This window comes from Arachis ipaensis, chromosome B7, assembly GCF_059453495.1.
Source record: "Arachis ipaensis isolate K30076 ecotype BB chromosome B7, ASM5945349v1, whole genome shotgun sequence".
In the NCBI taxonomy this organism is placed as follows: domain Eukaryota; kingdom Viridiplantae; phylum Streptophyta; class Magnoliopsida; order Fabales; family Fabaceae; genus Arachis; species Arachis ipaensis.
In genome coordinates, this window is record NC_142442.1 from 134,284,855 (window position 1) to 134,297,071 (window position 12,217).

At 35.6% G+C, this 12,217-nt stretch overlaps 1 pseudogene; it reads left to right on the forward strand.

Moving 5' to 3' along the window:
• The first annotated feature begins 8,349 nt into the window (after positions 1-8,349).
• Positions 8,350-8,949, forward strand: LOC148554235 (uncharacterized; annotated as a pseudogene).
• Positions 8,950-12,217: the final 3,268 nt, after the last annotated feature.

The window sequence follows — 12,217 nt, forward strand, 5'->3', positions numbered from 1 at the left end:
GCTCATCTTTTGAGGTGGAAAGAATTTGGCCAGGAAAGCATTGACCAGCTTTTTCTAAGAGTTCAGACTTTCCTTAGGTTGTGAATCCAACCATGTTCTAGCTCAGTCTCTTACAACAAAAGGGAAAAGCATAAGCCTGTAGACCTTGGGATCAACTCTATTGGTCTTGATAGTGTCACAGATTTGCAAGAATTCAGCTAAGAACTGATGAGGATCTTCCAATGGAAGTCCATGAAACTTGCAATTCTGTTGCATTAGAGAAACTAATTGAGGCTTAAGCTCAAAGTTGTTTACTCCAATGGCAAGAATTGAGATGCTTCTTCCACAGAAGTCAGAAGAGGGTGCAATGAAGTCACCAAGCATCTTCCTTGCATTGTTGGCATTGTTGTTATTTTCGGCCGTCATGTCTTCTTCTTTTTCAAAAATTTCTGTTAGGTCCTCTCCAGAGAGTTGTGCTTCAGCTTCTCTTAGCTTCCTCTTCAAGGTCCTTTCAGGTTCAGGATCAGCTTCAACCAGAATGCCTTTGTCCTTGTTCCTGCTTATATGAAAGAGAAGAGAACAAGAAAAGTATGGAATCCTCTGTCACAGTATAGAGATTCCTTTTTGTGAGTAGAAAAATAGAAGAATTCGAATGCAGAGAGGGAGAGAGGGTTCGAATTATAAGAAGAAGAGAAGCGTTAGTAAATAAATAAATAAATAGAAAGAGATGAAAGAGAGAAGAATTCGAAAATTAAATAAAACAAAATAAAAATATTTTTGTTTTTATTTTAAATATTAGTTAGTATTCGAAAATTAAAAAGAGAAATAAAATTAAATTAAAATTTAAAATAATTAGTTAATTAAAAGGAATTTTGAAAAAGTGGGGAGGAGTTTTCGAAAATTAGAGAGAGAAAATTATTTAGGTGGTTTTGAAAGAGATATGATTGAAATAGAAAACTTTTAAAATCAAACAAAAAGTCAAGTAGTTAATTGAAAAAGATTTGAAAATCAATTTGGAAAAGATAAGAAGTTAGAAAAGATTTTGAAATTGATTTTGAAAAAGGTATGATTGAAAATTTATTTTGAAAAAGATTTGAAAAGGAAATTAAAAAAAAGATTTGATTTTTCAAATTAAAGTTGATTACTTGACTAACAAGAAATTAAAAGATATGATTTTAAAACTTAAAGATTGAACCTTTCTTAACAGGCAAGTAACAACTTAAAATTTTTGAATCAAAATATTAAATGTTAGTAAAGATTTTGGAAAATATGAAATAAAAATAAGAAAAAAATTTTGAAATTCAATTTTTAAAAGTTTTCGAAAATAAAGTAAAAATGAAAAAAGATTTGATTTTTTGAAAAAGATTTTGAAAAGATAGAATTTTTAAATTGAAAATTTGACTTGACTCATAAGAAACAACTAGATTTTTAAAACTTTTGACTAAATCAATCCAAATTTTCAAAATTTATGAGAAGAATAAGGGAAAGATATTTTTTTATTTTTGAATTTTTAATGAGGAGAGAGAAAAAAAAGAAAGATATCATTTTTATGTTTTTCTCTTTTTCTATTAAACAACAAAAATGAAATACACATAAAAATTTAAGATCAAAATAAAAATGCATGCAAGAACACTTTGAATGTCAAGATGAACACCAAGAACACTTTGAAGATCATGATGAATCATCAAGAACATGTTTTTTTTGAAAATTTTTAAGAAAAGAAAAACATGCAAGACACCAAACTTAGAAATTTTTAATGTTTAGACACTAACAAATTGAAAATGCATATGAAAAACAAGAAAAGATACAAAACATAAAAATGCAAAGATCAAACAAAGAAGATCATCAAGAACAACTTGAAGATCATGAAGAACAAGATTCAATGCATGTGTTCTTCGAAAATTTAAATGAAAATTAAAAATATGCAACTGACATCAAACTTAAAATTTGACACAAGACTCAAACAAGAAACACAAAATTCTTTTTGGTTTTATGATTTTATAAATTTTTTTTGGATTTTTCAAAAAATATTTTGGAAAAAGAAAATAAAGAAATTCAAAATTTTTAATAAGAATTCCAGGAATCATGCAATGTTAGCCTAAAGCTTCGGTCCAAAATTTTAGACATGGCTTAATAGCCAGCCAAGCTTTATGTGAAAGCTTCGATCCAAAAGATTAGACATGGCTTCATAGCCAGCCAGACTTCAACAGATCATCATGAAACTCTAGAATTCATTCTTAAAAATTCTGAAGTCATAGAATAATTTATTTTTTTGAAAATTTTTTGAAAATAAAAACAATAAAAACAAAAAACTTAAAATAGAAATAAAATTACCTAATCTGAGCAACAAGATGCACCGTCAGTTGTCCAAACTCGAACAATCCGCGGCAATGGCGCCAAAAACTTGGTGCACGAAATTGTGATCTCAACGGTGCCAAAAACTTGGTACGCACGTTCATAATCTCAATTCTTCTTCACAACTTCGCACAACTAACCAGCAAGTGCACTGGGTCGTCCAAGTAATAAACCTTACGTGAGTAAGGGTCGATCCCACGGAGATTGTCGGCTTGAAGCAAGCTATAGTCATCTTGTAAATCTCAGTCAGGCAGATTCAATTGGTTATAAGGTTTTGATAATTAAAATATAAATAAAATATAAGATAAGATAGAGATACTTAATGTAAATTCATTGGTGAGAATTTCAGATAAGCGTATGGAGATGCTTTGCTCTTTCTGAATCTCTGCTTTCCTACTGCCTTCATTCAATCATTCATACTCCTTTCCATGGCAAGCTGTATGTTGGGGGATCACCATTGTCAATGGCTACCGTCCATCCTCTCAGTGAAAATGGTCCAAATGCGCTATCACCGCACGGCTAATCATCTGTCGGTTCTCACTCATGTTGGAATAGGATCCATTGATCCTTTTGCGTCTGTCACTACGCCCAACACTCGCAAGTTTGAAGCTCGTCACAGTCATCCCTTCCCAGATCCTACTCGGAATACCACAGACAAGGTTTAGACTTTCCGGATCTCAGGAATGGCTGCCAATAATTCTAGCTTATACCACGAAGACTCTGATCATGAACCAGAAGGCTAAGAGATACACATTCAAGCTCTTTTTCATGTAGAACGGAAGTGGTTATCAGGCACGCATTCATAGGTGAGAATGGTGATGAGTGTCACATAATCATCACATTCATCATGTTCTTGGGTGCGAATGAATATCTTAGAATAAGAATAAGCTTGAATTGAATAGAAAAATAATAGTACTTTGCATTAATTCATGAGGAACAGCAGAGCTCCACACCTTAATCTATGAGGTATAGAAACTCCACCGTTGAAAATACATAAGTGATGAAGGTCCAGGCATTGCCGTGAGGCCAGCCTCCAAACATGTACAATATGATCTATGATAGCATAAACTGATCAAGGATGGTCAAAAGACATAAAATAAATCTCTAAAAGTAGTTTTTATACTAAACTAGTAGCTAGGGTTATAGAAAATAAGTAACTAAGTGCAGATAGTGCAGAAATCCACTTCCGGGCCCACTTGGTGTGTGCTTGGGCTAAGAATTGAAGCTTTCACGTGTAGAGACTCTTCTTGGAGTTAAACGCCAGCTTTGGTGCCAGTTTGGGCATTTAACTCCAGCTTGTAACTCAGTTCTGGCGTTTAATGCCAGAATAGGGCAGGAAGTTGGCGTTTAAACGCCAGTTTGCGTCGTCAAAACTTGGGCAAAGCATGGACTATTATATATTGCTGGAAAGCCCAGGATGTCTACTTTCCAACGAAATTAAGAGTGCGCCAATTGGGTTTCGGTAGCTCCAGAAAATCCTTTTCAAGTGCAGGGAGGTCAGAATCCAACAGCATCTGGAGTCCTTTTTCAGCCTCTGAATCAGATTTTTGCTCAGGTCCCTCAATTTCAGCCAGAAAATACCTGAAATCACAGAAAAATACACAAACTCATAGTAAAGTCCAAAAATGTGATTTTTATTTAAAAACTAATAATTATATACTAAAAACTAACTAAATCATACTAAAAACTACCTAAAAACAATGCCAAAAAGCGTATAAATTATCCGCTCATCAGCAATTCCATGACAAAATCCATAGTGATCTGCTCCCATTTCCATTGTGATATTTCTAAGGGGTGCAGGGTTCCTGACAGTTTCTGATGTTCCACCTTCACTCTTTGGCAGGTTAAACATTTTGGGACATAATCAGCTACCTCTTTTTTTAAACCCGGCCACCAAAACATTTGTTTCAAATCTTGATACATCTTTGTCACTCCAGGATGCATAGAAAATCTACTTTGATGGGCTTCTGTAAGAATCCCTTTCCATAAATCTCCAGAGCTAGGCACACAAATTCTGTTCTTGTATCTCCAGAGACTGCTACGATCTTGTCTTACAGCTTCTGGTTCCTCTACTTTCATCCGTTTCAGCATCGCCATCATTTCTGAGTCCTGTGCTTGTGCTTGCTGGATCCTAATCTTAAGATCTGGTGTTATACGCAACTACGCCAAATGGACTCCACTTGACGTCTCAGTCATAGCCAACTTAAGGTCCTCAAATTCCGTAAGTAGCTTTTCTTCCTTTATCATCATCCAAGAGATACTCAAATTCTTCCTGCTCAAGGCGTCTGCCACCATGTTCGCTTTCCCTGGGTGATAACTTAACTTAAAATCATAGTCCTTCAGAAACTCCATCCACCTTCGTCGTCGCATGTTAAGATCCTTCTGGTCGAAGATATACTTTAAACTTTTGTGGTCGGAGAAAACTTCTAGTTGAGTTCCATACAAATAGTGCCTCCAGATCTTCAGAGCAAACACTACTGCAGCCAATTCTAAGTCATGCATCGGATAATTTTGTTCATGAGGTCTTAGCTGTTGGGAGGCATAAGGCTCCACATTTTTGTCTTGCATCAGCACACATCCAAGTCCTTTATGAGAGGCGTCACAGTATACTTCAAAAGGTTTCTACAGGTCAGGTAGTACTAATACAGGTGCAGTTGTTAGCTTTTCCTTAAGCATCTTGAAACTTCTATCACACTCAGCCGTCTAGATAAATGAAACTTTCTTTCGTGTAAGGTAAGTCAAAGGTAAGGCTATCTATGAAAATCCTTTGATGAACCTCTGGTAATAGCCAGCATGTCCAAGAAAACTCCAAACTTTTGTAACAGTCGTAGGTGGTTCCCACTGCACTACTGCTTTAATTTTTGAAGGATCTACCGCAATTCCTCCCTGTGATATAACATGTCCCAAAAATGCCACCTTCCCTGTCCAGAATTCGCACTTTGATAGTTTAGCATATAACTTCCGAGTTCTCAATATCTGTAATACATTCCTTAGATGCTCTTCATGCTCTCATTCTGTCTTCGAATAGATGAGAATATCGTCTATGAAAACTACTACGAACTGATCAAGGTACGGACGGAAAATACGATTCATGTAATCCATGAAAATCACAGGAGCATTAGTTAGTCCAAACAACATAACCGTATACTCATAGTGACCATATCGAGTTCTAAATGCAGTCTTCGGTATATCTGACTCTTTCTCTCGAATCTGGTGATAGCCCGATCGCAAATCAATCTTCGAAAACACAGTTGCACCTTTCAACTGATCCATTAAATCATCTATCCGTGGAAGTGGAAACTTGTTCTTGATAGTGACTTCTTTAAGCTAGAACCTTTTTTAGGCAAGCTTGATAACGCAGTGATGAAAAACCTAGTTTTTGAACCGTATCAGTTAGGATTTTTTATTCAATTTTTTCGTAAATAGTTTCAGTTTGACGAACCGGACTCGATTCATGAGATAAGAGAGATAATAGGATAATATTATCATTATATGAATATTATAAGCTTCTTGAATAATATTATAAGGTTACCTGGTCAGTTTTAGTTAGAAATAGAAAATCGGTTTAACCGGGTTCATAGTTTATTAGTGTAGCTTAGCACCAGCACCTTCTAATGACTTTATCAATGATAAGGCCTCATTATACATGTTTTATTCTCATAATAAATATGTTACTAGTGTCATTTATGCTAGTAGCTCAGAAAATAATTTTTAGAGATGTTTTTGCAAGTGTTCCGATACATCTAGTTTTAGTAGTTATACACCTTAGATATTTTAATATTATTTTAATCCACCTCCAAGCCAACCAATCACAACTCATCCTACACCCCCAAAACCCCCAACGCTGGCTCATTTTCACTTTGTGGTCGAAAATAGGAAGAGAGAAAAAGAGAGAAAAGTTCTTAGTTCTAAATCTTCAAAGCTTGATTTCTGCTGAACTAAAACTCAAATCAAAATTCCAATCTGACCAAAATGATCATTTCTTCTTCCTCTACATAACCATATAACATATCAAGGCTGGAAATAAAAAGGTGAGATGGCTGTCTCCCTCCCTCTTCAATTCGGTTTTCAAGGAAACATTCTTAAACATGTGTTTTCTTGATGTTCTTCCTTAGGAATCATGCTTAACTTGACTTGAGGGCCAAGAAACATGAGTTTCCAGCAAGTATAAGGTGAGAAATCCCTCCCTAACATTCTGAGTGAGATTTGGTTAGTTGAGGGTTTTTGGATTTGAAGTTGTTCTTGATGTGATTTAGGAGGAAAAAGTGCTTAAGGACCACCTGAAAGTCTAACCGAATTAGGAGCAGCAAAACCAGGTAGGGTGTCACAAAATTAATCTTGATTATTTGTGTTTGAGTTGTGTGAATGTTGTATGATTTGGCTGTGCTAAAAATTGGTTGCATATATGATTGATTCTTGGTGAAAATTTGGTGAAATTTTGATGAAATTTGATGAAATTCAAGTTGAGTTCATGTTCTTGGGGCTGCTGCAAAAACGAAACCCTAGGCTTAAATTAAGGTTCAATTTATGTTGAAATCATGTAGAAAATATGGGGTTTTAGTGGCTGCTAATTTATTATGAATTATAGTAAAAATCGGTTGCTGAAAAGACTGAAAAACGGGTAAAAACAGAGAAAGAATTTGAAGAATTTACGAAGGTCATGAAGAACGCTTTGAGTGTGATGAAGAACATTGAAGAACAGGCTTTAGATCTTTAAAATGGCAAGGAAGTAAAATTTTTGGTGTTTAAGGGGTTATTTGAAAATTTCTGAAAGTTAGGGCGGTAAAAGTAGAAATAATAAAGTTACGGGTGGTAAAAAGTGAATTTTAAAGGTTAAAGATAAAGATAAGGTAATTTTCGAAAATTTAATGATAAAATAATAAATAATAATAAAATATTAAATAATAATATTTAATTAAAAATAATATTTTAATAAAAATAATAAAATAATGCGGAAAAGGCAGTTTTCTGTAAAAGCTTTAGAAAGACAACTTTAAGCGCAGAATCTCATAATTACCTTCATAAAATACTTAGGGAGTGGTAATAACATGTTAGTGAGGAAAAGATAAATGAAAGATAAAAAGTTAAAGAAAAGATAAAAAAAAAACAAAGAAAAATCTGTAAAGTTTTAGTGACAGAAAAACAGACAGAGAATAGCGAACGAACGAGGGCAACATAGTTGGACCTTGAGTTGTGACTAGGGTTAGGTATTATATGAAAAGTTAAAATGTTTCAGTATAGACTTAATGAACCTATACTTGGAACAGGCTAACTATTCATATCGAAATTTACATAAGCTTTAAACACATACGTTAAGCAGAGAAATCAGAGCAGAAAAGAGAAACAAGAACAGAGTAAAGAGGTATAAAGAGAAGAGTAATATAACATATATATATATATATATATATATATATATTTGTTGCTTAATGCAACCCAAGAGATATTATTTATTTGTTTGTTGCTTAAGGCAACCCAAGAGATGTTTGTTTATTTATCTGTTGCCCTGAGGCAATCCAAGAGTAATTTTCCGTTCCCAAGAGTATATATTTCCTTAGAGTAGAAAGCAGAGGCTGTCTTAATAGAGCTGCTAATAATTATATGCGCATTTATTTGAACGGAAAATCGTATCTGAAAATCGTAAACTCATGACCAGATAAATGTCGGAAATGCAGGTGCTAATCGACACATGAGCTCATGGCCTGTGCTAGGGCTAGACATGCATCATTCTTGTCTGTGCATCATCCTCTGTTGCATTCCTTTCTGTGTGTGATCTATTTCTTTATGTTTGTCTGCTTGTATGCTATTTCTGTGTTTTATTTTCTTGTATTCTTCTGTTTGTGTTCTGCTTTCTATTTTCCCTCTTTTTTCTGTTTATCTTTAACTTCTGTTTACTATTTCACTGAATTTTGTTATCTGTCTGCTAGTTGAAAATGAATAAATGAACGTAAATAATAACCCCGGCCCTATTAAGAACTCCCCAGTTCTTACCCCCTTCTCTCCCTTCCTCCCCTTCAAATGGAGACGGGCGTGATATTTTATGAGTTCGAGGACCCCTACATCTACGAGGATCCAGTACATCGCAGTTACTTCATTATGGGATTGGAGCCTCGTATTAGACGATATGCGTTACTTAATCGAGCTTTTCAACATCCTCTGTCTAGCCCGCATTTTGACACTAATGCTCCTTATAACTTTCCCTTATCATGGTTACATCCTGACGCACCTGGACATCCTTTTCCTGAGGACCCTGGACACCCTATACCAGCTCAACCTTTGAATGAGGTGGAACCTGAGCCTATCATTCCTGATGAGCCCAAGTAAGCTGGTGACTGCGTACCTGTGATACCACCAGAGTAGAATTTTCCCCCTAAGCCGATCCCCGACTTTTCACAGCCTGATGAGCCGGCACTACCGGACGGTGAGGTAGCTCCTATATACGCAAATGGACCTGTGCTCGCAAATGGTTTTGTACATAGTGACAGCAGTATTTCTGGTGGATCTGAGGGTATAGTTGTAGTTGCGGATGATGATGAGGAGGAGGATCCTGAGATAGAGATAGAGCAGGATGAGGAGATGGACGAGCCTCACGGCGATTCTCCGAACGGCCACGTGTAGATATAGTTTGATAGCAGAAGGGGCATTCTTTTGATGACACTCTAGTCTGACATTATCTGTATGTAGTCTCTCAATTGTGTTAGTACACCCGAGAGCTAGGAGTTGTAGAGTGGTTAGGCTAGCCTGGGCGCCAGTTTAGCGGCTTTTTGTATGAGCCAGGCACTGGGAGTGTCGTGTATATATTAGCTACATAGGCTGACGAGGATGTAAACTGACTTGATCTTATGTAAACGCTACATGTTTTGTTATAGTGTACATGATGTATATTATCAGCTGTATTAATATGTTTCTTTATGCTGCTTTTCTGTTACTTTCAATGTATGCTTGTTTATTTTACCTTATCACCTGCAACGAATAAAACAAAAAAAAAGTTATTCGTAAAATTGGTATCGTTCTAACAAGGAACAGACTCATATATTAAATAATAGTTAATAATTAGGAAGGATAAGTTAGTATCATTTAGCTTCTTGTATGACCATGGCATACCGAAAATTTGGTCGTTACAATTTGCTCTCTCCTCCTCATCATCCGCAGCTACAACTATACCCTCAGATCCACCAGAAATACTGTTGTCACTATGTATAAAACCATTTGCGACCATAGGTCCGTTCGCGTATATAGGAGCTACCTCACCGTCCGGTAGTGCCGGCTCATCAGGCTGTGGCAAGTCGGGGATCGGCTCAGGGGGAAAATCCCACTCTAGTGGTATCATAGGTACATAGTCACCAGCTAACTCGGGCTCATCAGAAATGATAGGCTCAGGTTCCACCTCATTCAAAGGTTGAGCTGGTATGGGGTGTCCGGGGTCATCAGGAAAAGGATGTCCAGGTATGTCAAGATGTAACCAGGATAAGGGAAAGTCATAAGGAGCATCGGGGTCAAAATGCGGGCTAGACAGAGGATGTTGAAAATCTCGATTAAGTAACGCATATCGTCTAATACGAGGCTCCAATCCCATAATGAAGTAACTGTGATGTACTGGATCCTCGTAGATGTAAGGGTCCTCAAACTCATAAAATATCACGCCTGTCTCCATCTGAATGGGAGGAAGGGAGAGAAGGGGGTAAGAACTGGGGAGTTCTTAGTAGGGTCGAGGTTATTATTTACGTTCATTTATTCATTTTCAATTAGCAAACGGATAACAAAATCCAGTGAAATAGTAAACAAAAGTTAAAGATAAACAGAGAACAGAGGGAAAATAGAAAGCAGAACACAAATAGAAGAATACAAGAAAATGAAACACAGAAATAGCATACAAGCAGACAAACATAAAGAAATAGATCACACACAGAAAGGAATGCAACAGAGGATGATGCGCAGACAAGAATGATGCATGTCTAGCCCTAGCGCAGGCCATGAGCTCATGTGTCGGTTAGCACCTGCATTCCTGACATTTATCCAGTCACGAGTTCACGATTTCCCGGATACGATTTTCTGTTCAAATAAATGCGCATATAATTATTAGCAGCTCTATTGAGATAACCTCTACTTTCTACTCGCAGGAAATATATACTCTTGGGAACAGAAAATTACTCTTGGGTTGCCTCAGGGCAATAGATAAATAAACAAACATCTCTTGGGTTGCCTGAAGCAAGAAAAAATATCTCTTGGGTTGCCTTAAGCAACAAACAAACATCTCTTGGGTTGCCTCAAGCAACAAATAAGTTTTTAATAAGTCCTCTATTCTTAGTCTCTTTACTCTGCTCTGATTTCTCCGTTTAATATGTGTACTTAAAGCTTATGTAAATCTCGGTATGAATAGTTAGCCTGTCCCAAGTATAGGTTCATTAAGTCTATACTAAAATATTTTAACTTTTCATAGTATACTAAACCTTAGTCGCAATTCTAGGACTAACTAGGTTGCCCTAGTTCGTTCACTAATCTCTGTTTGTTTTTCTGTTATTAAAACTTTACAGACTTTTCTTTGGTTTTTATCTTTTCTTTAACTTTTTATCTTTGCGTCGCTAATATATTTTTACCACTCCCTAAGTGTTTTATGAAGGTAATTATGAGATTCTGCACTTAAAATTGTCTTTCTAAAGCTTTTACAGAAAACTGCCTTTTCCGCATTATTTAATTATTTTTATTAAAAAATTATTTTTAATTAAATATTATTGTTTAATATTTTATTATTATTTATTATTTTATCATTAAATTTTCGAAAATTACCTTATCTTTACCTTTAACCTTTAAAATTCACTTTTTACCACCCGTAACTTTTAATATTTCTACTTTTACCACCCTAACTTTCAGAAAATACCAAATAACCCCTTAAACACCAAAAATTTTACTTCCTTGCCCTTTTAAAGATCTAAAGCCTGTTCTTCATTATTCTTCATCACACTCAAAGTGTTCTTCATGTTCTTCGTAAATTCTTCAGATTCTTTCTCTGTTTTTACCCTTTTTTAGTCTTTTCAGCAACCGATTTTTACTATAATTCATAATAAATTAGCAGCCACTAAAACCCCATCTTTTATACATGTTTTCAACACAAATTAAACCTCAATTTAAGCCTAGGATTTCGTTTTTCCAGCAGCCCCAAGAACATGAACTCAAAGCTTGAATTTTATTAAATTTCATCAAAATTTCACCAAATTTTCACCAAGAATCAATCATATATGCAACCAATTTTTAGCACATCCAAATCATACAATATTCACACAAATCAAACACAAATAATCAAGATTAATTTCGTGACACCCTACCTGATTTTGCTGCTCCTAATTCAGTTAGACTTTCAGGTGGTCCTTAAGCACTTTTTCCTCCTAAATCACATCAAGAACAACTTCAAATCGAAAAACCCTCAACAAACCAAATCTCACCCAGAATGTTAGGGAGGTATTTCCTACCTTAGAATTTCTGGAAACTCACGTTTCTTGGCCCTCAAGTCAAGTTAAGCATGATTCCTAAGGAAGAACATCAAGAAAACACATGTTTAAGCATGTTTCCTTGAAACCGAATCAAAAGAGAGATAGTGTAGCCAACTCACCTTGATTCTAGCCTTGATAAGTCATATGATCATGTAGAGAAAGAAGAGAGGATCATTTTGGTCGGATTGGAATTTTGATTTGAGTTTTAGTTCAGCAGAAATCAAGCTTTGAAGATTTAGAACTAAGAACTTTTCTCTCTTTTTCTCTCTTCCTATTTTCGGCCACAAAGTGAAAATGAGCCAGCCTTGGGGGTTTGGGGGGTGTAGGGTGAGTTGTGATTGGTTGGCTTGGAGGTGGATTAAAATAATATTAAAATATCTCAGGTGTATAACTACTAA